Genomic DNA, 27,968 nt, shown 5'->3' on the forward strand with positions numbered 1-27,968 from the left:
GGGACACACCTGTAGTGGAGATCCGGGCAGCATTGCATGTGTAGTGTGCGTTGGAAAATGTGGCCCGACTATTACTAACTGAATGAACAAGCGTGGTGTGAGCGCGCACAAACAAACATGAATAGATCACACTGAATGACTGCAGCCAACGACTATCAAAACGCTGGCAGCGAGCGCATACGCCGCGCAGCGGGCGGAGGTACGTGCGGTCTATCGCTTTAACGGAAACTGAGCGGCGAATGCACGGCGCATAAAGGTCAGAGCCGTGTGGAGATAAGAGACGGTGCGGCCGAGCGAGCGACGAGCGCGGTTGTTGGCAGAAATGAAGTGCGCCCCCCCCCCCCCCCCCGCGCTCTCCGGCGCTGGCTTCCCGCTTCCTTGCTTGTGCGTGGGTGATTGAGTGCGTTCGCTCTCCGTGATAGCGCGCGTCCCCGCACGCTTCCGCTCGGGCATGCGGCGCGCGGCGAAGATTTTATCTATAGGGAACCTCACGGCGACGACGACGGCAGAAATCCGGTTGAAGTGTCCATATAATTGCTATCGCAATAAATACACGGTCAGAGGTACGATCTTAATATTTACGGTGTTTGGTCATCAGAACGCTCACGAGCGAACGCCTTAGGTCTTATAATCGTATCCTGCAACGTGCTTTTTAAATCTTCATTTTTGTTCGGAACAGCTTGCGCAAAGTTATCCGGGACACACGGTAATGTCGCGCGCCGCTGTGGCATCTATTCGCGGGCGCTGCAGGTCGCGCGGCGGTCAATGTGGTGGCGAAGTGATTTCCACGCTTCGCGCCCCCTATAGTGGCAGCAGGTAAACACAACGCGCTGCCTATGCCAGCCGATCGATGACGACGACCTTCCGTCGTTTCCTGGGTAGCGCGTACGTACACAGACGCGTCGGCCCGTTTTAGCCATCCCTGATCACGTAGCGAGGTCGTTGGTTGATGAGAGAGAAAGAGGCTCTTTGCTGAAAAAAAAAAAAAAAAAATGGAGGGCGCTTAAGCTCCGCCTTTAAGAGTGGAACGCGATAGCATTCAAAGATTCCTGACGGCTTCTCACACTTCCCGGCATGCTGCAGCTTATGTAACCGTACTGTTTACCGGGAAACGCGGGCGGCCAACGCACGAAGGCGAGCTTTCTTGTAGAAACGTGGCCTTGCGTGGGCCGATCCCGGAGGTAGTGAACAGCGGCGCCAAAAAAAAAAAAAAATTGCATAATTTTCAGGTTTCTGATATTGTTTCGCACTTTAAATATTTCAGTCTGGGCAGATTTAATATAAAGGCATGCACTGTCGGGGTTTTTTTTTTTTCGTGACATTTGTTTGTGGGCTGTCACTCTCAAAATTCGGAGGAATAATATTGTCAAGAATGTAAGACAAGGTATGAGCCACTTTAGTGATGAAGTGGTGTGGCAATATAGCCCGCATATACTGCATGTCATGTAGCAAGGCGTGGCATATACCTAAGTATGTACGGGAATTTTCGCTCGCTGGACGCCGGCGCCGGACGCGGACACCGGATTTTCTGCGACATGGGGCCGTCGTAGGGCCCCAATTTCCGATTCACTTTCCCCCCACTTTCCGATTTCAGCGTTTACGCTGAAATCAATTTTTTGACAAGAGCTATAGCTAAATTTTCAAACTGGTGGTTGTGTGGTCCAATGCTTTCCAGAAGGCCGATGATCAACTGGACGTACAACGGTGACACGATCGCCGGTTAAGAAGCCACAGATTAAGGCACGCCACTCAACATACCAGTAACCAAACTCTTCATTAAATCACAACTACGCAAACAGATGCACAAAAATTACGGAATATTGACCTACACACGGAGAGGGAGCAACAACACATCAATGGATAAGAAACATTTCCCTCAAGCCAGCGCATCTTCTCTACAAAATAATACACAAGCCAGGCAATCGCCGGACACTGTATATTTCCAAAATACCTCTTAAGATCCAACAAAACTGACCACAACTCTTGCAAATGCGCAAAACTTGCAGAAACGATCGACGACCAGCTCATGCCAACCATGAAGCTCGTCAATCGGCGATAATAGCTCTTTACCTACTGCCTACTTTCTTGTCTACTTGTATCACATTTGTGTACTTGTTTGTGTCAGTTCACATTTGCTTCACTGCCGGAGCGAATGTAGAAATATTAAAAAATTATTTTTCGCAGCTTTCGAACCCGTTTTGTCATTCGCGCGGTCTGCGCAGGTTTTCGGCACTTCTGAAATTTCCAACCATTTTTAAAGTGTATACCAATGCAGGACAAGCGAGGATGCATATATGTACAATTTAATACGACTAAAATAATTAAAACATTAATTATTGATGTCATTAAAGTTATCCTAGTTATTAAAATAATAAAATATAATGTTAATAAATACAGATTGAAAAATATTGAGAAAGAAATAAATACTAAACACAACGTACAAAGACGACAATACTTAAATTGTACATTTTTTTTTTATAGACGACAATACTTGCCCCTCAACTCCCAAAAACGTTCCGGAGTCCCTGATGCCAATAAATCATTATCGTCATAATCAGCATCCAGTTGAGGTGGAGGGCTGAGTGCATGCGTGGAGGACAGTTATAAAATATAGGGGTTCATCTTTTGACATGTATCGCACTGTTTCCGGGAACTGCTACAGAGAGGAGTGTCGCCACACCTATCCTCCTCGCGGACGCCTTCTGCTAATACCGCCAACCATGTCGTTGGTTCGATCCCTGTCGCGGTGGCTGAATTTCGATGGGGGCGAAACGCAATAATGAATGTTCGTGTACTCAGATTTGTTTGCTCGTTAAATAACCGCAGTTTATCAAAATTAATCCGGAGTCCCAATCAGACCGTGGTTTTGGCACGTAAGACCCCAGAATTTAATTTGACACTGCAACCCCACCCTCCTCTTTCCTGTTTGGCGCTGGTGTCTTCGGAAGCTCGAGGATGGTGGCACCTGCAATGATAATGGGATAGGCGTAGTAAGTCCCTTTGGCGAAACCGCCTTGAGACTCTGCAAAATGAACATTTTTTGACAAATAATTACGTTATAAGTGCAGCAATTCGCAATGATTACGCACGTGCTTCGAATCTTCTTGATGTTGCTTTGCGTAGAAAAGTGCGATTGCTTTGGAAATTTAGAAGGCTAGCGTGTAATAAATTGAATTGAATTGTTTATTAATCTGCGACAAAACAGCATACAAGCCTTGCAATCCGGTGCACAATTCAGAAAAAAAAAAAAAGGGGGGGGGGGGCAGGAAAAGTTATCAAGAACAAAATAGATATAGTTTAGTGGAGTAATTCAGTACTATTTTAAGCAAGCTCGTGAGATAAACAAATGCTCTCTACTGAGCATCCCGAAATACATTCGAAGGAAAGTGCTGGTGGTGGCATGCAGAATAGTGTTACATGTGTCGATGCCCAGTATACGTGCGTAACGCTGACAATGTGCAGGCTATGCGCAGTTATATCGACCGAGTGGCTTTTTTTATATTGACGACACAATCGATGATGGCTCTTTCTTCGTTTTCGCTGCGTAACAAGCGCCCGCCTTCCATCTGTTTTGCCACCTGCTTCCTTTTTTTTTTTTTTTTCCTACGCCCGTCTTGCCTACGAGGTCACGTGATCGATGCGCCGCCAATCTTGAGGTACATTTTAGCTGTTTGGATGTTCGCCGTCCGCAGCCACCTGTCAGATGTCGGCGATGCGACAGCTTATACATTGATTACCGGGCCGCCTGGCTTTGCGCCGGCCGACGCTTGGCCAACATACGCGGTGTTTGCCGGCCGTGTAGATCTGATAGATATAATCATGAGAGGGAGAGAGAGAGAAAGGGAATTAAGTATATATAAAGGCATCTGCAGGTAAATTAGACGCACGTCTGGTTTGCTATAACTTACGCAATGGCAAAGTTAGCTCAAGGATGCAAAGAAAGAAAGGAGAGGGAAATTGAGGATCTGTACGTGCACGTAAAGACTGTATGTAGTCTGTCCCTGAGATCTGTCTACTTCAGGAACGGCAGCAGTGCACGTGTCGCTTTCCGAGCTTGCAAAGTATTCGGTCACAGTTGCAAGGACCTTTATCACCAAGAATGATCTTGAGTCCAGGGAGGTTAACCCAGACATACATGCGATTGGCTACCCTGCTCGAGGGAAAGAGGAAGAAGGATTGAAAGAAGGAAAAGTCAAGAGGGGGAGGGGAGAGAGAGATAGAGAGCTCACGCGCACAGTATCGCAGACAGAATTGGACGTGCATAACCGTCTTCTGCAGGTCCATTGATTTTGAAAAAGTCATCAGAGCGTGCGTAGCTTTCTTGGTTGATGACAGGTCAGGCCATGTACCCAGAAGGACTGGATCTTATAAACCAGTCCTCCTGTCAAAATATCTGATAGGGTTCAAGTTCTCTAGAGCGTGCTGTCGTTATTTGGTAACATTTTACAGAGCTGCTTCTCCGGTTGTTGACTTTATATTTGTTACCATATTATCCTCGATATTCTTCCTCCTCATTAAGAAACGTAGCGGCCCGCTACGTGCTGACGCGCGTTCCGAGGGACCGTAATAAAGTTTTATCTTACCATACCATTAAAGAAACTTGTTACAATTAAGGTACAGACGCAAACGTTTAGGGCAGCCTATAAAAATGTGCGCTGTGTCCGAAGCACGCCGCTACATTAGCGTATATACGCATGCATATGGTTGTTTTCTATCAACCATTCTAGGATTTAAAACTGCGTTTGCATCTGGAATTGTTGCATCTAGTACCATCTATTATTTATAATATTTCGTAATACGCTGCACGAATCCGTACAAACTGCTTCAGTAAGGTCCCTATTCCGTCACGCACTGTAACATTCATTGGAACCAGCCGGAAACCCGACTAGCTAGAGGGAAACGCATATCGTGCACTGTGCTGCAGCCATTGAGTTCCTCATTGTAGGTTTTTGTACGCGTTGTCCCGGACGCAAATGATCTGTTCACTCGTATTAAAGACACGCACCGAGGCAAGTTCCCTTTACCTGTCCATTAAGGCGTAGGTATACAAAACGTTATATACTGTAGCGTCACACGCAAGGCCGCACCAGACAATGGGCAAGCTTTCCCTCTAGGAAGCAGAGATCCCGTCACGCCTCGTATAGCTCGCTGAGCGTCGGCGTCATTCTGTTGTTGCGGCGCATAATAATCACTTCATGGTGCCGCTCGCATCTGGAAGGCGTGCCGCTGAGAACACTTTGTTGTTATCTCACAGTCATATGACACTCAAGTGGGAGCTGAAGCTGGAGTCAGGCAATCATGGTCGTCATCGCGTACGAATGCGAGTTTGCGTGGTCCAACTCGTGCAATTCAAGTCGCACCTCAGATGAACTACAGTTGGCCACAAAAGCATACGGGACACGATGGAATTCGCGGTAGATGGTACAAGATAAAAACGCAGTCTCCCCAGAGCAGCTTGGGGCGCGTTGGAAAGCCGCGCTGATCAGCTCAGATCTGCAAGATCAACTATGGACCATCCAGCGAGCTCGAGAGGCGGCCGGGAGACAGGGTCTCTCTACCGCCCCTGGCGCGGCCTAGGCCCAGACCTCAATCCGCTGGTCTCAATAAAGTTGTTTCACACACACGATGGAGTTCCAGAACAAATGTAAATTTCTGATCTGTTGTGGCATAACGCTTATAATTTGATGGATCACTGTGCGGGCCGCGAAAACTTACTGCAGGCTGGAACTTCGAACTCCAGGCTACGTGCCCATGGGCGTCACGAGAATTCAGTTTTACGGCACGTATGTGTGATTGTAGAATAATGAAAATAACGTATACACTAGCGCTTACAGCTCGGGCAGTGATTTCTGTTCATAAATGAATTAACGGTGGCCGGGCAGAGAAAAGTTTATAACATCTAAACTAGGCATATTATGATGTTGTTGTAGTGGCCTGTAAAGAAGCAATCAACGCAAAAGCTTTAAATGAGGAATCTAGCTCTCCATTGGCCCATATTTTGCCTGAAAACTTGCAAAAAGGCGTTGCAAGCAGTATACAGAAGCGAAAAGAAAATGTCGCGTACAGTGGTCGTAGGTTCGAGGTAGCTAAATGTACGATCAAAATATGGTGAAGTAAAGAATGAATTATATCACTTGTTGTCACATCGTCACATGGATACGTATTGTCGTTTTATTCAGAACACTTGTTGCAACTCGTGTTATCCCGACTCGTGTTAACCCGACTATCTCTCAGAAGACTGTATTTTATACGCGGACGATACCAATATTTTCCTGACAGCTAATACGGAAACAGATCTTTACAAAAAAGGCAATGATGTCCTGCTAAGACTATCTAACTGGCTTCAATCTAACTGTCTTCTCGCAAACACAAAGAAAAGTAACTATATAGTATTCACTGCAAAAAAACACCCGAATAATGAACACTAAAACATTAAACTTCAACAGCTCTTCTTTGGAAAGGGTTAACGAGACGAAATTTTTGCGCGTCTACCTCGACAGTCAACTAAAATGGCATAAACATATCCACGAAACTACACTAACCATCTATAAGAAAATCCCAATACTGTATAAACTACGTTACATCTTCCCTTTGAACACACTCCGTACACTTTATGTCAGTTTTATACATTCGCATATTACTTATGCTATTACCATATACGGACTCACGTACCCCACCACTTTATTGCCAATTATTGCAGCACAAAATACAGCTCTTCGAGCTATTCTCTTCCTAAAAAGAACGGACTCAATCACATTCGCCTACCCATTATATATACTTAACATACTACCGGTGAAACGTTAATTGCATTGATTACCACATTCTCGTTTTGCTCTATAAAATCATGTACAAAATCGTACTATGTCCTTCTGTAAAATTGAATTATCAAAATACCACATATCCTCTACGATCAGTCACCTCGAACACTATAACCGTTCCTAAATCTCGCACTAATTATGGATCATTTACATTCTCGCATACCGCATCGCAGCTCTGGAATAAATTACCAACAGATCTTACAGCACAACAGCCATTTATCAGCTACAAAACTAATCTTCGCTCTTTTATGCTCGCATCACTTGCTTCATGAGTATGTACCATATTTGTACTGTCTCACACATTCTTTTTCGCGCGTGCTCTAGTCTTTATATAACAGCATATAACATAGGGGCCCCTTCCACAACTCCTGCGAGAGTTATAGGGCCCCACCTTTATATCATTCCCAATGTACAAATCTTCATGTGATTAATAAACTCAATTCAATTCACTTAATTTTCGATGGCCTTCACCTTCGGTTATACAGCTGGGCGCAGAGGTGGGTCAGGAGCACAGCTGGCGTAGCGCGGCTCCATTCAGCGATGGGGGCACAACGCGAAAACGCTCGTCTACGTACCCTGCATTGGGCGCATGTTAAAGAACGCCTGGAGTGCTAAATTAATCCAGAGCCCCCCTGGTCTACGAAGACACTACGAAGCGCCTCATAATCAGATCGTGGCTTTGGCCCGTAAAACCCCATAATTTCATCAAATTCTGATTAATAAAATATCAGTGCGCGCTCTTACTGACGTACAATAATTTGTGTTTTTAAAGTTGTACGACGTCGTCTTAGTGCTGTTACAGCCCATTGGGTGAGCTTATGTTATCGACGTCCATTGGAGATAACTGTATACAAATGACATTACAAAAAGGATACCGTAAAAAAACCGCATATAATAAAATGTAAAGCAGAAATGTATTCGCATACTCTATGAAAGAAAAATAAATAAAGAAGGACGAAGGGGAGTCGAGCTATGTGCAAGTTTACGGTAATTAAAAAAAATAATCCCGGCGTCTTACGTGTTACACCACGGCCTGATTATTATGACGCACCTAGTAGTGTGGGACTTCCAGTTTAATTCGCTGTGCTTTGACCGTCCTTTAATTTAAATTAAATTTTAATTTGGCGGTTCTTTGACGGTGCACCTATGATCTAAATGTTGCACGCGAGCGTTTCTGCATTTCTCCCTCGTCGAAATATGGAGGAGAAATGCCGGCCGCAGGTGTGATACCTGATTTTGTTCGCTCCGGCAGTTTGGGCGAAACGAGTACGCGTGCCAACGATAGCAACAACGGGAAGTCGGTATTGCATCACCCACCTCGGTCGCGCCTCAGCCGTCGCGACAAAAAGCCAGGTAAAAAATGCCGGCGTCGGTTTACTTTTTATTTGTGTGTGTGCTGCGTATAAAAATAACTTTCGGTTCACGTTTGCTGTGCTTCCACAGAAACCCATAGGTAAAAGAAAAAAAAAAATTTGTAACCTGGAAAAAAAAAAAAAAAGTAGCAGAGCGTGGTTTCGATCCACGGACCTCTGGGTTATGGGCCCAGCACGCTTCCACTGCGCCACTCTGCTAGACAGGGTGTGCGGTGAAACGGAGCTGTAATGATCAGTGCCTGAGAATATCGATCCTGGAAGGCGCGGTTTTTGAACGGCACGGTGGTTAAACGGAGCGCCACTACTCGAACCGGTGGGGGACGGGCTAGTTTTTTAACGGAACAGCGTTAAGGGACCCCGTATCGCTGAAAATCCGGAGTGGCTGTCGGCGTGGGCTCGCCGGCGTCCTAGACGGAAATAATCATACCGAACCACCCCGAACGGGCAGGCCCTTCGCGTAAGCAAGGCGTTAGTGACCCAAAAATTGAATTTCTCAAAGTAAAATCCGTCAGAAAAATCGTAAAGTGCGACTTAATCACAGCCTACAGACGCGACAGCGTCGGATTGTAATTTCAATATACGAGGAGGAACAAACTTTTATTGAAACCAGCAGTTTAAGTTGGCTAGGCCTAGGCCTCCCACGTGGGGACATCGAGGTCTTGCCTCCTCGCCGCCTCGCAGGCTTGCTGGGTAGCCCAGAGTTGGTCGTCGAGGTGGGAGCTGCGCAGGGCGGCGGCCCATCTCGACGAGAGGGTCACAGTATATGCCGGATATTGGTCTTTACATTCTCATAGCATGTGGGGAAGCGATGCTGCCTGAGTCTTACAGAACCGGCAGATCCCACGCCCTATGGGAATCGATGTTATGCGAAGCAGTGTGCGGGGAGCCTACCAAGTTAACCAAACGACCATGAGAGCACCAAGACGTAGGCGGCTCTTTCATGACCTACATGACACGCATGTCATGACATTCATGTAATGAGTCCTTAGGAGTCCCTTTAGCTACACCTAAGAGACCTTAAGGCGAAATCCTTGGTCATGCTGATGACTATGACTTCTACCATCATACTTTAGTGTTTCCTTCACTTAGTACCCACGTACGTCAGAGCCCATTTCAGGGGCTTTTGAGTGTTAATATTTTTTTCGCTGATTCATTGTCATTTATGCTGAGTCATGCTCATGACTATTACTTCTAGCAGCATTCTTTAGTATTTCCTTCACTTACTACCCACGTCCGAACCCATTTCAGTGGTTTTTGAGTATTAATCTTTTCGCTGGGTCATTGTCATGACCTATCACTATGTTCCTTATACACTCCTGTCATACTATGCCAATTTTGGTACCTACCAAGTTAACGAAACGACGATGAGAGCACCAAGACCTAGGCGGCTGTTTCATGACCTACATGACACGCATGTCATGAAATTCATGCCATGACATATCATTTATGTTCGTCATATACTCTTGTCATAGTATGTCAATTTTGGTACATACCAAGTTAACTAGACGACCATGAGAGCACAAAGACGTAGGTGGCTAGATAGATAGATAGATAGATAGATAGATAGATAGATAGATAGATAGATAGATAGATAGATAGATAGATAGATAGATAGATAGATAGATAGATACTGTCAAAGTAGGAAATGTTCGCCAAGAAATGCTTCGCATTTAAAAGCCTGATAAGCAGCCAGGGATCTTTAAATGCTATCGCGATCCACTCTTAAAGGCGAAGCTTAAGCGTCCTCCAAATTTTATTTTTTATTAAATGCGAAGCATTTCTTGGTGAGCATTTGCAACTTTGACAGTATCTATCTATCTATCTATCTATCTATCTATCTATCTATCTATCTATCTATCTATCTATCTATCTATCTCTGGCCACCTATGTCTTAGTGCTCTCATGGTCGTTTCGATAACTTGGTAGGCTCCCGGGGACCGCACGCTGCTTCGCATAACATCGATTCCCACAGGGCGTGCGATCTGCCGGCTTTTATTAATAACCGTGTTTACGTTTGTTGTGCTTGCGTAGAAATCCATACCTTAAAAAAAAAAAAAGAAACGTAGTTCAGCCTGAAAAAAAAAAAATTGTAGCAGAGCGTGGTTTCGATCCACGGACCTCTGGGTTATGGGCCCAGCACGCTTCCACTGCGCCACTCTGCTGAACGAGAAGAACAGATCAAGCCAAGAGAGGCATAGGTGAAATTAGCTGTACCTGTTATTAAACGTGGTGGTGATTATCAATTACAATTTATAATTTGTACTAAATTTCAATAATGACATGTAGTTAATATCTGCCGTGCTTACGCCAGGAGGTCTGAGGGCACAAATCCTAGAAACGAAACCAACGGGCACACACACACGCAGACCCACCCACACGCACACACATTGTGCGTGCACATATATATAGGTCGGGGCTCCAGGCGCAGATGCTTGCGTAAATGAAGTGCCGCCAGCAGGAGCCGAAGTTGCATTGTCGCCGTTGCGACCGCTGCGAAGCTCCATGGTGGGTATGGGGAGATCTCTTACAGCTGTTCGGTGTAACAACCGAACACCACAGGTTTTATAATTGTATCCTGCACCGTGTTCTTTGGATGTTATTTTTTTTTTCCGTTAAACAGCTTGGCTAACGTTAGCTGGGACACACACACACACACATTGTGCGTGTGTTCATGAAGTTCGCCATTGCGACCGCAATGCGCAAAACATAATTCCCGTAAGAAGACGATGTTGAAAAAAGTGGAACGCTGCTCATACGTCCTTTATCCGCTGAACTTTTAAAGAAACAATTCTTTTTCGGGAAAGAAAAACAAATGGAATTAATTTCAATTGGATTGAACTAACAAAAACGAGCATAGCGCGTGACTCGCTTGTCGCCATCCAAGCCGAACTGTTCAAACTTCGAAGCTGCCTGAGCGCAGCGCGGTGCCTTCGAACGACTCCGACATCAGTCACACCCTTTCGCGTCAACAAAGGCTTTCTCTGGGGACCTCAGCTCGGAAGGTCACCTCGACATCGCACGACTTCTTACAACCTTGGTTCCGTTGTCCTCAGCGAGGGGACGTCGTTGTTGCAAACTCAGAAAAAAGAAAGAAAAAAAGAAAGAAAGAAACAGCCCACAATTGCTCTACCCCCACGCGCTCAGCCGCCGTCCGCAACCGGCGGCCCGATGCACGAAAAACAGGGAAGAACGACAAATATATGTGTGAAAAAGAAATTGTTGGAAGCTTTTGCCCCCAGCCGGCGTGCCGGGGTCACTGAATGAGGCCGTTTGAACGAGGCACGTTCGCCAGCCCGGGGAGTAGTGACAAACAATGTACGCGCAGGTGAGGCTCCTCCCGAAAAAGCCTGCTGCTTCCCTCATTTCTGTCCTTCCGCACAGAAAGGAAGGTTCGTTGTTGTTGAAGAGGAGAGCCCTTCGGTCGGCTCCCTCGCGGCCAAGAAAAGAGAGAAGCGAGAAAGAGGGAAGCAAAAAAAAAAAAAAAAGGGGGGGGGGGTTAACTATAAGGTTTCTTTAGACTTCGACCAGTTTGCAACCCTACGCGATGGGAGAGTGAAAGTGAGAGAGGGCGCAGGCAATCTGGATAATCACGTGCGTTGGACGTGTATGTCGCATTCAGGTACGGCAGAGGCGCTCGTATAGCTTCAACCATAACATTAGGGAAGCTCCTTACTTTTCGAAGCGAAATCAGGATGCCTTAGAACGCGTAGTTATGAAGCGAGGTACACCAAGGAACAAAAAAGCATGCGCTTGCTGCGGTAAAGTTAGGGGAATGATGGAACATGTGTTATTAGAATCTGAACATATCTACCCAGCTGTCTGTTTAGGCTCCTCTGGCCTCGTTGAAGCCCTTGGGTTTAGGAATAGCAGGGGGAAAGTAAATATGTCCGCAATAGAGATTAGTAAAAGGCGATTGGAGGTTTGGTGGCCGAAAAGTAGGGAGACCACAAACAACGGAGGCGTACAAAGTTCCCAGTAGTGGTTCAGGAAGTTTGATGCTGGGAGTTCTTTTGTGTGTGTGTGTGTGTGTGTGTGTGTGTGTGTGTGTGTGTGTGTGTGTGTGTGTGTGTGTGTGTGTGTGTGTGTGTGTGTGTGTGTGTGTGTGTGTGTGTGTGTGTGTGTGTGTGTGTGTGTGTGTGTGTGTGTGTGTGTGTGTGTGTGTGTGTGTGTGTGTGTGTGTGTGTGTGTGTGTGTGTGTTTCCAAGAAAGATAGGTAGGACATTAGGCAAAATAAGAACAAGAGCTTGGTGGCGCAACCCGCCACCCCGTTTCACAGGGGACGCTCATAGCATCCATCCATCCATTCTACACACTCTGAGTAATACCGCGTGCTTGAAAGAGAGAGGGAGATAAAAGGAAAAGCTGAGTAGTTTCATGGTAGGGCCCGGTTGGCTCCTCTATAGAGGATAGCCTCTGTAGCTACTGTAAACGTGGGAAAAGGGGGAAAGAAAGTTAAGGGATTGTCTAGCGCTCGGAACATGTCTTCAGATTGTGGTTCGAATGAGAAGATTGTGTATAACAATGACGGAAACGAGCGTGCTTGTATCAGGTAAACAAGGAAATATATTTTTATTTTCACTCTGAAAGCGATGCAAGAATGACATGTGGCGTCGTACGGCAGTGAAACAGTGAAACCAATCCGTGTAACGTCACGTGACCAAACAGCCGCGCAGGGGCTTTGCTTGTATACAATATCGTAGCGCCTGAAATTGTATTTTATGCTTTTCCGCTAACGTTTTATTCGCGTGAGAGTGTAATTACTTTCGTTTCCAGCTAGAGCGCGTTGAAAAGTGGCGCCGCCTTATGCAAACGAGCGGAGTGCATTGATGCAAGGCCTCAGAGATTGACGTCGTGTCCAGTAATCGGCATAGAGTTTCTAAATAAGTTATAGTAATATGAAACTCTATGAGTAATCGGTGCTGTCGGCGTCCGTACACAATTTTAAGACACTACGCAGACAGAAAAATTCTGTTTTAAGGAATACGGAGAGGAGAACAAGGCCAAAGAACTGAAGAGCCTCGTGTAAGAAGTGATGGAGAGCTTGTTACCGGATGCGTACGTAGATGGTAGTAGCAACGCTGTCAGCGACATCTCGTTGCGGTTTGTCCAACCACTATGCGCCAGAAGCGTTTTTGTGTTGCATAGGCGTTCTCGTCGAAGGAAAATGATAAAAAATGTCGCAGTTTCACCCGAAAGGCGAAGCATCAATTGCGATAGCAAATTAGTAGAGATCTATACGGAGTAAGGATAGTAGTTTAATCAGCTGTATAAACTTCGACATGCAGCAGCACCAGCAACGCGCAGAACTGTTGTCGACGCCGTCGGCGTTTTACCCGCGTTCGCACCGAACGCGCGCGGCGTTGGTGACTGTTGCCGGTGCCTCTGGGGGCGGCTCGGAGGTTTTCGACGAGATCAGAACGGGGCGCTAGTCGAGCAGCGTCGGAAGTTTTATATAAATACGCATTTTGTGCCGCAGCTAAACGTCGCCTCCCCTCCCTCTCGTCCCCCCACGGCCTTTCGCGCGACGGAGAAAGTCGCGTTTGCTCTCCGCCGTGCGTTCGCTCCCCGTGAAAGCGCGCGTACCTCGCGCGCTTTCACTCGCACATACAGCACACGGCGCGCGGCGATCATTTCATCGCCGTGGGACTCTATACAGAACCTCACGGCGACGCCGACGGCAGAAATCCGCTGGGAGTGTCCACATAATTGCTATCGCAATAAAAGGCTGCTTGTTAACGATTACGTCTCTGTGGACACTTCAAACCAGTAGCTAAGTAGATTATGGTTTGTCCCTATGATCATAGCACACCTGTCATCTCTGGTTAGACTGTGCGCCACGAGATGGAGCTACCAGCATTGCCAAGTCTTCGGCAACGCGGTATCCCCGCAAAGGGCAATAAGTATTAAGGGACTCTGGTAATACGGGGATGGGCAAGATCTCTAACGAATACTGGAGATGTAAGTTTGAAAGAATAAATAATGCCGACTTGCATCAAGACAAAGAGGCGAGACAGCTGCTCTCCTTAGTGGATAAAAACACATATGGCAGGTGCGTCGTACGCGTTTATTCCCTATTTTGTGTGTTCGTTATCATTTAGTCCACGTAACAGCTTACGCTATTCCTTCTTTTGCCAATATGAATCAACTGTAGTACAACGCGTTTGTAAACCACCAACTCGCCCCAAATTTCGCGTTTCTCTATTGTATTAAGCTATGTAGACAAGAGCAGCGATGCTGGTGCTGCCATCTTGTGACGTTCAGTGCGACCAGAGGGCACTCCTGCTGCCATTCATGCCATTATGCAAAATGCAGTACAGATACGGGCAGGCTGAAGCAATCATGTACAGGTAGGTTCATTGTTAAAGGCAACATAGACGCAGCTGGCTCGCATATGGCCGGTGTACAGTTTCTGATGCCTGCAGAAGTGCTGTTAATGCGCTATGCAGATACATGTAGAGAAGAGAGAGAGAGATCTTCCACGTGTCATCTACCGCAAAGCTGTATGTTTCCAGGCTCATATTTCACTAAGAGAAATTAGCATTAGCGATGCTGACGTGTGTTTCCTGTAACAACGAACCTACCTGTACTTTTTCCCCCTCCTCATGCTGGCGCCTAGAAGAAGGGAATCCTAGGACTACCTCCTAGGTGCGCACTGAGACACCCTAGGGCATCCCGTCACAAAGGTCAAAACAGTCGCATCAAAGTATGCAACTTCGAGCCCGCCCCCCTCCAAAACGGCCGCTGCGATGGCACACGTTGACTGCTCAGTGCACATCCAAGAATTAAACTATGAACTCCGTTAATAAGCTCAGCCAGAACGATTTGTGCTACGGGATGGTGGATGGTGTAATGCTTTGGTCAATCTTGTGCTACATTTGTTAACCCTTCCTTGTTCCGATGATCCCTGTAGGAATCATAATGTTTTACAGGAATAACCTACATTGAGAAAAACAACCAACAAAACTATTATCAGAAATGTCAATGTGAACAATGCTAATTACACAATTTGTTGACTTTTATGCTGCAGATACGTATGGCTCTCTCTGGAATCCGCAAATGTCCATGCGTTGCGTCGCGATGAGGTTGGGCCTACCTCAGCTCTCTAATTTTGGAGCCTGCTGCATGTAACGCACATTGCCTGCCTTAGGTGGCACAAAGCGGTCTTCAAATAAGCTGTGCCCGTGTTTCGAACCATTGTGATAGCGAATTAATAAATCTGAATAACCATATACTGCTTATTACCATATACCATATATGCATATACGCTACGTGTTATTGCCAATGTATCTAACACTGACCACACCGCACCACTCTTCGATAGGTACCACATAAGAAAAATTCATGACTTGTACACATATAGACTCCTACTGGAGCATTACTTCAGTATAAAGAAACATAACGTTACGCTTGTGGAAATCGCCAACCTATACATCACAATGTACCTGCCTACACCACCCGCCGCGCACTGAAATATGGAATGTTGTAAGACATAGGACAAATTATAGCAAGCAGATGCTTGAAAATAATTTACCGAGGTTATTAAATTGTTTCAAAGAAATATACATTGATATTGGAAAAATGAACCCTCCATTTAAGGCTTTTCTACGCTCTTATACTTAGGTATTCCTATATAAAATGTAACACATTCTTCCTTCAATAATTTTTTAATAAATCTTCGATATCGCTTATCTCTTAAAGCTGACTTGAAAACCTTACATTGCCTTGTTTACGAGTTTCTTTTGATCATATTGTGCTTTGTAACCACTGCTCTGCCAAGTGTATAGGATGCAGGGCCGGTCAAGCCTCAAGAAGGCTTTTTATCTGTCATCCTCAACATTGCATTTGCCTTGTAATGTTGGAATAAATATTTTGATTTGATTTGATTTATACAACACACTGAGCTTTTGGCAGTTCACGAGAAAAACCATTCATTGCCAGAAACTGCAGTGAGAATTTTTTCCCTGACTTTTGATGTTGAGATGCACGTAATATAAAAATTTCACTACGGTTAAAAAAAATTCCAACCAGAAAGAGTCAAGTGGGGTCAAATTGATAAATAAAGCATAAATAGAAATATTAATACCAGAACCACTCTCTACAGTGAAACAAGATTTTCTTTCATGCAAACACGCAAATTTCGTAGGAACAACATAGATTCACTGTACACATTTTGGCCGCATCACAGACCCGTTGTCACGGCAAGCATCACGTGTCCCGAAATTTGGCACAGCTCACGACATTGGCCCCGCTTGCGCGGCTTTTCTCTTTCAATCCTGTACACGACTTTCGCATTGTGGGAAGTACACTGCTCGGCGCATACAGCACCTGTCATGCTTAGTTGTCACTGTTGTTCTAACTCGTAAATTTTGCGACGTTGGTTCTCCCAATCACAGGATCTCGAACTGGTCCTCCCTAATAGGCCTGCGCTCGTTGCCGCGTCAGCCTGCACATAATGTACCGCTTGGCGCTCACTATAAGCACGTCAGCTCCGCAGTCATGCCCAGGCAAATGAGCAGCGTAATTGTAAGAAGCTTGGCAATTTGAGATCCACTTTTAAAACTCACACGGTATACTGATCACAGGGGTGTCGCAACCGCTCAACACGCACTTGGCATATCGCGTGACACCACGCTCTCCACGTGTCATCCAGAAACAGCTCGAGCAAGAACTTCGCCGCACGTGTGGACACCAGGTTTGGTCCAGTGACAAAACACACACCGAGTTCGCACCTAGTGCACGGCCCTGGAGTTTGGCATATAGTTAAGAGCACGTCGCGACATGTCACGAACCTTGCCGAGTTTTCTTCGTTCCAGATGTAAACTCAAGCGTCCGTACGTCGCACGGCAGTTCACGCCGAAAACGACGCCGTCTTAAGACTTTTGAAGGCATTCGTCGACTCTGATGGGTTGGCGTAGTCGTAGAAGACGGCGCACACCATGTCGTCACCTCAGATGTCCTTCAAACTGTTCGCGGTTTTCGTGCATCGCTAGAATTTGAGACGCGTATACGTTTCGGCAATAACTTCTCGGTCACCTGACCACCGCGAAATGCAGGCGCACTCAGCAGTGCATGGCGTAAGACTAGCCCGTGTCATCACAGGCTCCTCGCTGAAGATTTTTTCTGTCGGACGGCGCTGGCGCGTCGGTCAACGTCGACTTGATAGCGTACGTTTTTGGCGGCGACTTCGCACAAAATGTGTGAATAAGAGGCCTGAACTTACTGCATAAGAGTCACGCAGGCGCGAACAAAGGATGATCCGGCGATAACTAACGCGCATCACCACAACCTCGTCGTCGCAAACGTCTTCCAGCAGCTGGTCAATCCCTCACACACGCCCGCTCGACTTGAAACCGGACAGCGCACGCCTCGGTGTAGCGACTTCGCCAAACGTGTGCAACGGGTTTGCTCCATCCATCCTGGTAGGCACATTCTGCAGGGCAGCCAGCAGTCGCGTTTAAGACACGCGCGCCGCGCCTCTTCAGTCTTCGAGCTCGTCGGCGCCCCAGAAGTTCTCGACGACGCCCCATATGCACGCCATCATACCGACGGCTATGATAGCGCGCGGGAGGATGGTCAACGTCGCGTAGTAGGCGACGGCCACCACGGCCGCCACGGCGACCAGGCCCATAAGAAGGTTGTACACGGGGTCCGACATCTTGCTGGACCAGACACGGCGGTCCCCAGCGCCGTCCGACACGGCGATGGCGCGACCATTGGCGGCGTTGAAGCCGTTTTCCGGACATCTTCGTCGTCGTCTACTTCGCAGCTGCACGCTGGGTCGTCTGCGTTGCCTAAGGATGCGCATGGCAATCTTCTTTTCCGCGTAACACGAGGACGTCCAGCACCCAGGCGACGCTGTACGAAGGCGCAAGCGGGGAGAGGAGGGTTTGTACGCGTCGCGTTCGTCGGCTGGCCACGCTTGCATCCAGTCCGACTCGCAGACTTCGTCGTTGCGCCATGCAAGGCGTTCTTAAACGTGTCTGAATAACCGCCGAGGATCCATTTGGGATCCGTTTCGCCTGGGACGTATGTGCGTACTTAGGTCTCTTACATTTTTGTCATTGCATCCTGCATCGTTTCGTATTTCGCTTTTCTGCTTGCGGTAGCACGTTACGTCAGTCAACGTTGATTGCTACCGCAGTAGAGCTCATACATGTCGATTGTATTCGCAAGGTTAGGAATAACGTTGGTCGCTGTTTTCACGCCGCTTCCTATATATAGAACCTGACTTGCTCCTGTGCGAGACAGGGTACGTGCGGCACATATATCACGCATGAACGAACCGTTGGCGCTACAGCGTCATGAAGCGACCGCGAGTTGCGCTGATCAGGACCCAAGCTGCGACGTCCTCACCGATTTGGCATCTTCCACTCCTTAGCTCAATCGGCAATCGATCGGTAGGTCAATGGTTCTGCCCTGCCATTCCACGAAAAGGTCCATGCTGTCCGTGCGGGATAACACGGCGTGTGCGTTGTATGCAAGAAGTTCGGCGTTGACTTGATCGAGTCCGTCCGCACCATAGGTCAACAGCTGGCCTGAAGCCACATCATCGCCGCCAACCGGTCCAGGTCATTCACAAGCCGCAGCACGCACATTAGTGTGTGTGTGACGTGAAGCGGTGACTTCACCACTATAGTAACTCATCGAACTTCCGTCACCAGCGTGGTTCTGCGAGGTCTAGCTGAGGTATAGAGGACGCTTATATGCTTAGCGTGGATGTCTTCGGCGTCTCCCAAGGATGACGCATAGGATCAGGCAAAGGGACCGTCACCAAACAGCGTGATCCTGTTACAACCTCAAGTCGATCCAGTTACGCAGTACGCAGGGGTACTTCAGCGTCGATGAGGATGACGTCCCATGACGTAAACGGGCCGTCACAACAGCGCGATCCTGCAGTACAACCTCGAACGGGTCCACTCACAGTATACGCATGAAAACAGTGTATATGCACTTGTTTCCGGTGCGCCGTGGGTATCCAAACCCTACTCGTGCGCAGGGATAACGGGCGAAGAACGCAGCTGTGGACCCGTTGACGCACAAAGCCCACACTCATCCGGCAGCGAGGGAGCAGGCTGTTCGCAACGTCGTCAGTGTCGTCGAAGCTGCGAGCCGAGCCGAGAATCGAGAGACGCATGGGCGCCTGCCGGTGGTGGCACGCGCGGCACATATTTTGCACAGCGACAGAGCGAGTGCTTGGCGCGGCACGGCGCGCATCTGTTTCCTCTCGCTTGAATGCGCCGGAAAGGCCGGCGTAGAGTCGTCGCGTGTCCCGAAGAAAGGGTGTATGCGAGGCGCACATCTTGATGAGACGGCCGCGGCACGAAGACGCCGTAAACACGCCGAGGTTTATGGCTCGAGGCGTAACGTCCAGGCACGTTAGAGCGCGAATGGGCGCCCTTATCTCCATGCGGTCGCGTGTGCGTGTTGATTGTCCGCACACTTTGCTCGCAGCCGGAAACATTTATGGCTTCGAATGAATTGAGGCGTTCACGGAGGGAAATACATAGGAGATAGTAGAGGTAGATGGGGATTTTACGAGAAGTCATCTTTGTGCCGATTAAACTATAAGATCGCGAAAAGAAAAACCTAGAGACAGAGCTGAATGTCACAGATGGTGCTCTGTGTGTTAGCGTGCCCTTAGTTTTAGCAATGCAGTATACCAATCAGCTAGCGCAAGACAGGGGTAATTGGAGATCGCAGGGAGAAGACTTCGTCCTGCAGTGGACATAAAAAAATAGGCTGATGATGATGATACCAACAAGCCCAGTCATCCACTCCTGTGTTATTCATTTGGGCGATTGGCATTCATTTGGGCGATTGGCGTCTGCCTCAGTGAATAATGGTTTGAAGTGCGTGCGTGTTCTCTAATATGACTCTACTTTCTTCTTCACTGCCGCACAGGGACCACTGATCTCCCAGGCTGTAGCCTTCTAAGAAAGGCTTTCGGTAACTTTCAGGGCATTACCCTCGTTGTTACGAATTTCGCCTGAGCCAATGACAGCTGGATTGGACGCACGCACCTTCTGTGCGTATATATCCTGTATTCGGGTCAGCCGTGAGCTAACTTTAGCACCAATTCATGACGGATTTTGCACCAACGGAACACATTATAATGGAAAAGGCAGGACAAGCGTTCGTCTGATCTTCTCGCGCTATCCATCATGAAATGTTTTGTACGCCATTGCATCAACCTCAGCATTTTGCCTCCCAATAGCTTGTGCAGACGGCTGTTATTATACATGACGAAGTGTAAGTCAGTGACTGAGCGTATAGCGCACAACAGAACAATGGACGATGAACGACCAACTCAGCCGAGCGTTAACATCCGACTGACTTTAATATTGTCATATGTGCGCACATAAATATGGAAACCCAGCGAAAAGGGAAAGCAAGAACCAACGTACGAAAAAGAAAATTACATTTGGCAGCGAAGCCTCAATGAAGATGCAGAGGAGAGCCACACCTTACCAAGCATGCGGGTACGTTAATTTCAGTTAAAATTATTGAGCTCAATGTCCAGATAATGCAATTACTTGTTTGACAGCGGTAACGACGTGACGCTTTAACATATCTTTTTTGTCAGTCAGAATAAAGTCAATTTTAAGTAAGCACTCGGTCCCTGATCGGTCCCCCTTCGTTGTTAAGGGGCGTCACTTCGCAGAGACGTATTCCAGACGATTCCAGATGCGTTCCATTACTTGAGCTCGAAGCAGTCTTCTTAGCTGTCAACGTATGTAGTAAATTAACTATACTGTCTGCAATGCTGACCAGAATCGGAAAACATCCGTAGTTCTTGCTCGGTCGTATTAATAATTCATGGAGTCGATACCATGGGCACCGACAACTGTCACAGAACGAAGACGTTGGCAGAAAAGCTCGAACAAATTGTTCCATCGTCGTCGTCATCATCATCATCATCATATCATCATCATCATCATCAGCGGAGTCTAACGAGGCGAAGTAAAAGCCCGACTCGACCAGGATCAAGAGGACAAGCACAGGTGGAAAAGAATAAAATTCACCGCCCATGCACTACGTACAGATGGTAAACCAGCGAAGCTCGAATGTGCGGCCCCGGTGTTTATCACTGGGTTAATACCGACGGTTCATTAATGTCTTCCTCAATTATTGGTTACGATATTGTCTAGCTCGGCCGCACGAGCTCCGCGGGATCGGCCCGACATTGCCGCTTGCGCTCCGCATCGCGGGTCCGATCTTCTGCCGAGGCGTTGGCGCGACGCCGACGAGGTCTCTCCCACTCCTGCTCTCGGCGGCTCACACCCACATATCCAACGCGGATATGAGCCACACGTCATTTCTTTTCCTTTCTTTTCCTTTCTTTTCTTTCTTTCTTTCTTTCTTTCTTTCTTTCTTTCTTTCTTTCTTTCTTTCTTTCTTTCTTTTCCCTGGCTCATACCCGCGTATCCAATGCCGGTATGCGCCACACGTGATTTTATTATCGTTAATCGTGACGTAACTGACGAGCATATGTGATGTTATTGATGTCATGACCTATTAGTCATGTTAGTCATACATTCGTACCCTCCATGCAAATTTTGGTATATACCAAGTGAACGAGACGCGATTTTTTTGATAGGTTTTCGGTAGGTTCATTTCCGCCGGAGGGTTTCTGTGGTCGGACCAGGAGCGTTTCGCCTAGGCCCGTGGCCTAGGCGTATACGCGTATATACAGCTTCGCTGCAAAAATAACAATGGGTAGTCTGTATCATGGACGCAGCCGCAAGGAGTACCTGCTAAGGCTTGTGCGTGCTGCAGAGGGTAGAAATAGGTGCTAGGGTACAAATGAATTAAATACACAAAGTGCATTTATTCACGCATTAGAAAGCTTATATGCCTAACTCACAATACAGCTATGTGGTGTTATATGGTGTAATTTCGGAATCGTGCTGCATGCCTAATCGTAGTAGGCCCGTCTGTTTGCAGGGGGTGCTTGGGCATTATAGGGTAAAAAGGGTAAAGAAATGACCCCGCTACTGATAGTGCTCGAGACTGCCCTGTGCCGTTCGAGACCGCCGTCCTCGTAGATGCGATACGTACATGATCGAGTGATGGCTTATTTAGTCTACACAACGATACAAAAGTAAGGCCCGTGGGTAGTATGGTTGGAAAGTGATAAGCGGTATAAGTGTAGCATATGTTTTCGTTATACATGCGGTTTTAGCATGTGACCCCCTCTTACCGAGAAAAAAAAAAAGAAATAAGATGACTACAATAGAAAGCAGTCAGGTCGTCAGTAAAGCACATGGTTGAAAATGTTGAAACGCCGAAGCACGACACGACTTTTGTACGGCTTAGAAAATGAAGAAAGTATGGAGTCGCATACAGTACTCACTAGGACTTCCACTTTGCTGAATGGCATACAGCTCCCCCCCCCCCCCCCCCCCAAAAAAAAAAAAAAGACTGCATATAAGTATGGAAAGTATAACGTGACCGACGTCATCTCAACCGCTGCGTCGGAGCATCCTCGCATAGGTCAAGGACTTTGCCTCTGTCTAATTGGCCTTTCTCCGGCAGGCGGGCATGGGGAAGATATACGTATGTATATCTATATACGTATATATAGATATATACGAGCATCCAAAGCTTCTCCGAATGGCGGCTAAAAAGAGCCCTGATGCTTTCTCCGGTCAGTTTGCCCAGTTTTCTTTTCATCGTGTCACAGACGTGGCCGCGTGCGTTTGCAGTGTAGTGGAGATTAATGCGTAGCATCTAAGAATATTCTCGAACTCCCCCAAAACTTCTCACACAATGTCACAAGCTTAGAAGAGAATAAGGGGAACTGAGGGGCTCTCGATTTTTTGTTATTTGCAACCGTACGAACAACATAAACAATGAAACCAGAGAAAGCATACGGGAAATTGTTATGTTTAATTGAAATGTACAAATAATAAAGATAACGGAAATGAAAGTGGACGAAAAGACCACGTGCCGCTGTTGGGAGTCGCACCCACATTTTTGCGCGTTACGCGTGCGCTATAGCTGCTTTACCAGGGGTGCTATTCTGGACATTGTCAAATTCATGCCATATATTGTCGAATTCGCCATCTTCTGTGCTATGATTGGCCCAGAACGCTGCTACGGCCTCTCTGATTGGCTCAAAATGCCGCCATTATAGAATTTATCTCTAAGGCGGAAATCGACGACGTTCAGAATAGTATACCCCATGCAGTTGTGATATTCCGCGACGGGACATACTCCTGTTCACATTTTTTTTTTTTTTATATTTGCGCATGCGTACAAGATTGTAGCCCTGGGAATGCTTGCCAGCGCCATCCAAGGTCATAGCAGCGCGTGTGGAACATCCACTGCTATGGCCGTGAGATTTGTTGCAAGGTTGTCCGTAGCAGGTGTGAGATTTGTTGTAACTCTATAGCCGCTATGCGTACCGTACCGCCACTGCGAAGCCGCACCGATTTCTCTGGTTACGACGGCGCCGGCACCACCGCCGTGGCCGGCACTACCCGAGATTCAGGTGACTGTATCCAGTAACCTGAACCCGGGCAGAGTCGACAGCTCGAACTGCGACTCGGAACAACCACAGCAAATGCAACTGCGCCAACCAGTACGGTTCGTGTAAAGCTAAATAAACCATTTTCTAAGAGACATAATAACAAAGGCAAAAGCTGAGATGGGTGCCTGAACCAGTTTGTTCTAGCTATAGCCAATGCCAAATAAAGAAGAAACGGAGCGGCGAACACCACTCAAAGTTAACTTGAAATAATTTCCAACCCAATGACTCCGTATTTTTGTGAGGTCAGTGTATACGGACGCCGCACTTTCCTTATATCAAGTCGAGCATGGGCTTCAAGATAAGATTCATTTCTGAATACGGGGGTACGTCTCCGATGCGAAGAGAGAGATAGATAAGACACCAATCGAAAGGCAAGGAGGTTGACGAGAGATGTCCACGCTTCTGGTTGGCTACCCCGCAGAGATGGAGGGGTAACCGTGGTGTGGGAGAATAGAGGAGCACAAACAACTTAACGCGCATACACAATCCAACGGTAGGAGGCAGCGTTCTTATCAAAGTTGCGTGTAGAGCCGTAGACTTTAGTAACCTGAGCAGCTCAGATAGCCTTCGGCTTGGAGTTACGTATAGGGAGCACTGAGCTGCAACTTGCGAAGAACAGTGCGAAGAAAACTAATAAAAGAAACCGAAGAAAGCACCAGAGGCTGTGCGGAGCAATTGCGGCCCCCCTCACAAAGGGCGACGAGTAATCGGCGATTCATCCTCGAGCGATTGCTACAGCTATACCCTCCCTCGCACGGTATATACAGAGGTCCCGGTCCATTTCTTCATTCTGTTCTGTCGATCTCGTCGCAACTTGGCGAAAGATCAGCGAGACGACGAAGCAGGCAGGCACGCGGGAGTGTTGCGAAAGCTCCTCCCGGAGGCGTGAACGGCAGACGAAGAAAGGAGGTAGGACGAGAGGAACTCGTACAAATGGAGACGACCTTGGCTGGCCGGCCGGCCGGCGGATGACCATGGCATTGACGCGCCCGTCTCCAGCACGTCTCGCTGTATCTCGACGCCCCCCTTCCCGGTTCCTGCGGTCGACACCTCCTCCTCACGATGTGACCATCGTGGAAATGAAGACAGGCTGGATTGCGTCAGGTGTATACACATATACCTGCAGGAGCCCATTGCGAACGACGTTAGCGCGCGTTGCTCGCAACAGCCGGGAGATCTACGGGCGGCAACCGCGCGAGCAGCGATAGCACCCCACGCGCACATAAGATTCCGGAAGCGCGCCGATTCCTGACAGGGTCGTTTCGCACTGTGTTTGAAACGAGGAAGCTGACTCGGCGCCGGTGGGGTGCGGCTTGCGTACGCGTTGTGACGGAAAAGACGCTGCCGGTGTATACCATTGGCGCTGCGTGGAAGATTGGTGGTGTGGATGTACAGGTTCTTCTAGGATACTTCTACCCACGATAGCAATTAACGCATGGTAAACGAAGACGCGGAAGGAGAAAGACGGGACAAGCGCTGTCTAGCAACTGAAACTTTATTGGAAACAAAACGCGCCATATATAGTAGTGGTGGTGGTGGTTGTAGTAGTAGTAGTAGTAGTAGTAGTAGTAGTAGTAGTAGTAGTAGTGGTAGTAGTAGTAGTAGTAGTAGTAGTAGTAGTAGTAGTAGTAGTAATCAGTGGCGCACCGACGGGGGGGGGGGGTCGGGGGTTGTAACCCCCCCCCCCCTGAGGCCGACCTAACCCCCCCCCCCCCTTTTATTTAACCCCTTTTATTTCCTTGCGCATTTGAGTACTTCAACTAAGATGCAATCGTCTGCACACTCGCAAAAAGCGCATTTTTTGACAATTTCCCCTAAGAAGTTGAAATTAGTGCTGTTTAGAACTTTAGATGGTATTGGCAAACTGTCAACCCCCCGCCCCCCTGGCAGAGATCCTGGGTGCGCTACTGGCAGTAGTAGTAGTAGTAGTAGTAGTAGTAGTAGTAGTAGTAGTAGTAGTAGTAGTAGTAGTAGTTGTAGAAGTAGTAGTAGTAGTAGCAGTAGTAGTAGTAGTAGTAGTAGTAGTAGTAGTAGTAGTAGTAGCAGCAGCAGCAGCAGCAGCAGCAGCAGCAGCAGCAGTAGTAATCACTTGTGTCAGTGTCACGTTATGGTCTACCCAACCCTAGAAATTATGCTGCCCGCTTTTGTTCTCTTATCTATAATAAACTCTGTCCTGTAATCTACGCCTTCGGTAAATAGGTACTCATTTTAATTTCAACACCCGTAAATTGTGCACTTCGTGACGGGGTGACGTCGTGAATCCCGGCTGCGCCAGGGAGTCGAATCCACGTCCTCGCGTTCGACACACGGTTCGGCAGCCGAGCGTCATAAAGAACCACTGAGTCACATCGACAGGTTTATTCGTTCACTTTATATGCCATATTACGCGATATATACCGTATGTGTGCAGTTTTCCTGCTCTGTCCTTGCAGAGCTATATATTTGTGCCCAGATTTTCTTTCTTTCTTTCTTTTTTTTTTTTTTTTTGTCGTACGGGTTGCCACGCGGCAAATTACATAAATAAAAGCGTGCAGTCCTTCTTCGTGAATAAACTGCATAAGCGGGCTGTGTAACTACATATTGTTCATAATTAATTGGTCGTAGTCTTCTGTGGGATGGAGCTGCGTGCCCGCACATCCCGGCACCTCTAAGCATTTTTCCTTTTGTTGCCTTTGTCCCAAAACACAGTCACCGCAGATTGGCGAGCATCCGCTGCAGACGCGGGGTCAGAGCACTTTGGGCACTTATACGTGTCCTGTCACGCCAGAGAAACATGCGAACAGGAAGAAACAAATTACGATATATAGCACGTCATCCATATATCACCTATCTATCATCTATCGCCTGTCTACCTTCTGCTATACCGTATGTCTCAGCTAACGTTATAGCCAAGTTTTTCAACGAAAAAAAAAAATGAAACACGATGCAAGAGATACGATCCTAAGACCTACGGTATTCGGTCGTCAGCGTTCTGACAACCAAACACCGTAGGTCTTAGGATCGTATCTTGCACCGTGGTTTCTAATTATTATTATTATTATCATTTTCGTTGAACAGCTTGGCTAACGTTAGCTGGGGCGCCCTATATATACAGTGGCCTACAAGTCTGTTGAAGCTCTTCAATTAAGTCTTTCTTTCTTGTTTTCTCAACCTTTTCCTTGATGGGATTCACTCCGTGTCATTGGAATAAACATTTCTCTCGCTGTGCATATTCGTTGCGTCAGGTCGTCAGTGATAACGAACCACCGTATAGAATCGTGGTTATCTGTCTCGCTCTGTTAGTTTGCGGGAGAGCACCGTCAGACAAAGGTATAAACGAAGCGCCCGGACGCTGTGCTCCAATTAACTCCGCTGACGTGACACAACAGGTGTTACGTCAGTACTAGCAGGAACTCGGAAGTATCGTGTACACTTGTGCGTGTCGGCAACGCTTGGAGACTCGCACGTACAGTCGCGTTCAATATGAGGTGCCTTATAGGATTACTAAACATCGTTCAGATTACCGTTATTTATATTAAACCCAATTTTTCGTACGTAGGCACCGCCGTTCAGTCTTGGAGCCTCTTCGACCACGGACACCGTGTTGCAGCTCGTATTCAACGCAAGTGTACGTGGAACCGTTACGCCGCTTCCTTGCAATGCCGGCCTTAACTTCAATCATACCAGCGAAGCATGGACTATATACAGAGTTGTCCACTCTTAACGAGTTCACGCTTATTAAAAAGTGATGCAGCGCTGATTATAAATCAAAGTTCGCGCGACAGCCTGCCAAACAACCTTTTATCAACGGCCGCTGTAATAAAGCTTCATATAAACCCCTTTCTTTCCTGAGAAGGTTGACGAAATGTAGAATGTCCCATTCCTTTCAGTTCTATATACAGTCGAACCCGGAAATATAGAGTCTAAAGGAGATCATAAAAAAGTTCGATTTATAGTTAATTCGAAATGTATAAAAAATTTCATGCAGAGTTTTTCAAGGGGATTTTACTGCTGTTCGTTATACACAATGATTCGTTATATGTGGATTCGATATACAAGGGTTCGACTGTATAATTAAACTTGTCGCCTTTAACAGTTAACCGCGCATGTTCCGCGCATCGAAGGCATGCATTCGTTACAGCAAACTTTCCGTAATAGCGAACTGCGCTGGCTGTCGTGTACACATTCTTGTTGTGCGTTCGTGTATATATGGGTTATTCCGGCGAAGTGCGTGCATGATTAGAACACTCTTGGTTGCCGACACTT

At 47.2% G+C, this 27,968-nt stretch overlaps 1 protein-coding gene and 2 non-coding genes across 4 annotated transcripts in view; 1 reads left to right on the forward strand and 2 right to left on the reverse strand.

Annotated features, from left to right (window-relative positions):
* LOC119433558 (DNA primase large subunit) overlaps positions 1–27,968 on the forward strand; it is an 83,766-nt gene that overhangs the window by 27,151 nt on the left and 28,647 nt on the right. The window lies entirely within an intron of this gene.
* On the reverse strand, positions 8,318–8,389 carry Trnam-cau (transfer RNA methionine (anticodon CAU)). Its single transcript has one exon. It is a non-coding gene; the product is annotated as a tRNA-Met (tRNA).
* Positions 10,282–10,353, reverse strand: Trnam-cau (transfer RNA methionine (anticodon CAU)). Its single transcript has one exon. It is a non-coding gene; the product is annotated as a tRNA-Met (tRNA).

Source organism: Dermacentor silvarum, chromosome 11 (assembly GCF_013339745.2).
Source record: "Dermacentor silvarum isolate Dsil-2018 chromosome 11, BIME_Dsil_1.4, whole genome shotgun sequence".
In the NCBI taxonomy this organism is placed as follows: Eukaryota; Metazoa; Arthropoda; class Arachnida; order Ixodida; family Ixodidae; genus Dermacentor; species Dermacentor silvarum.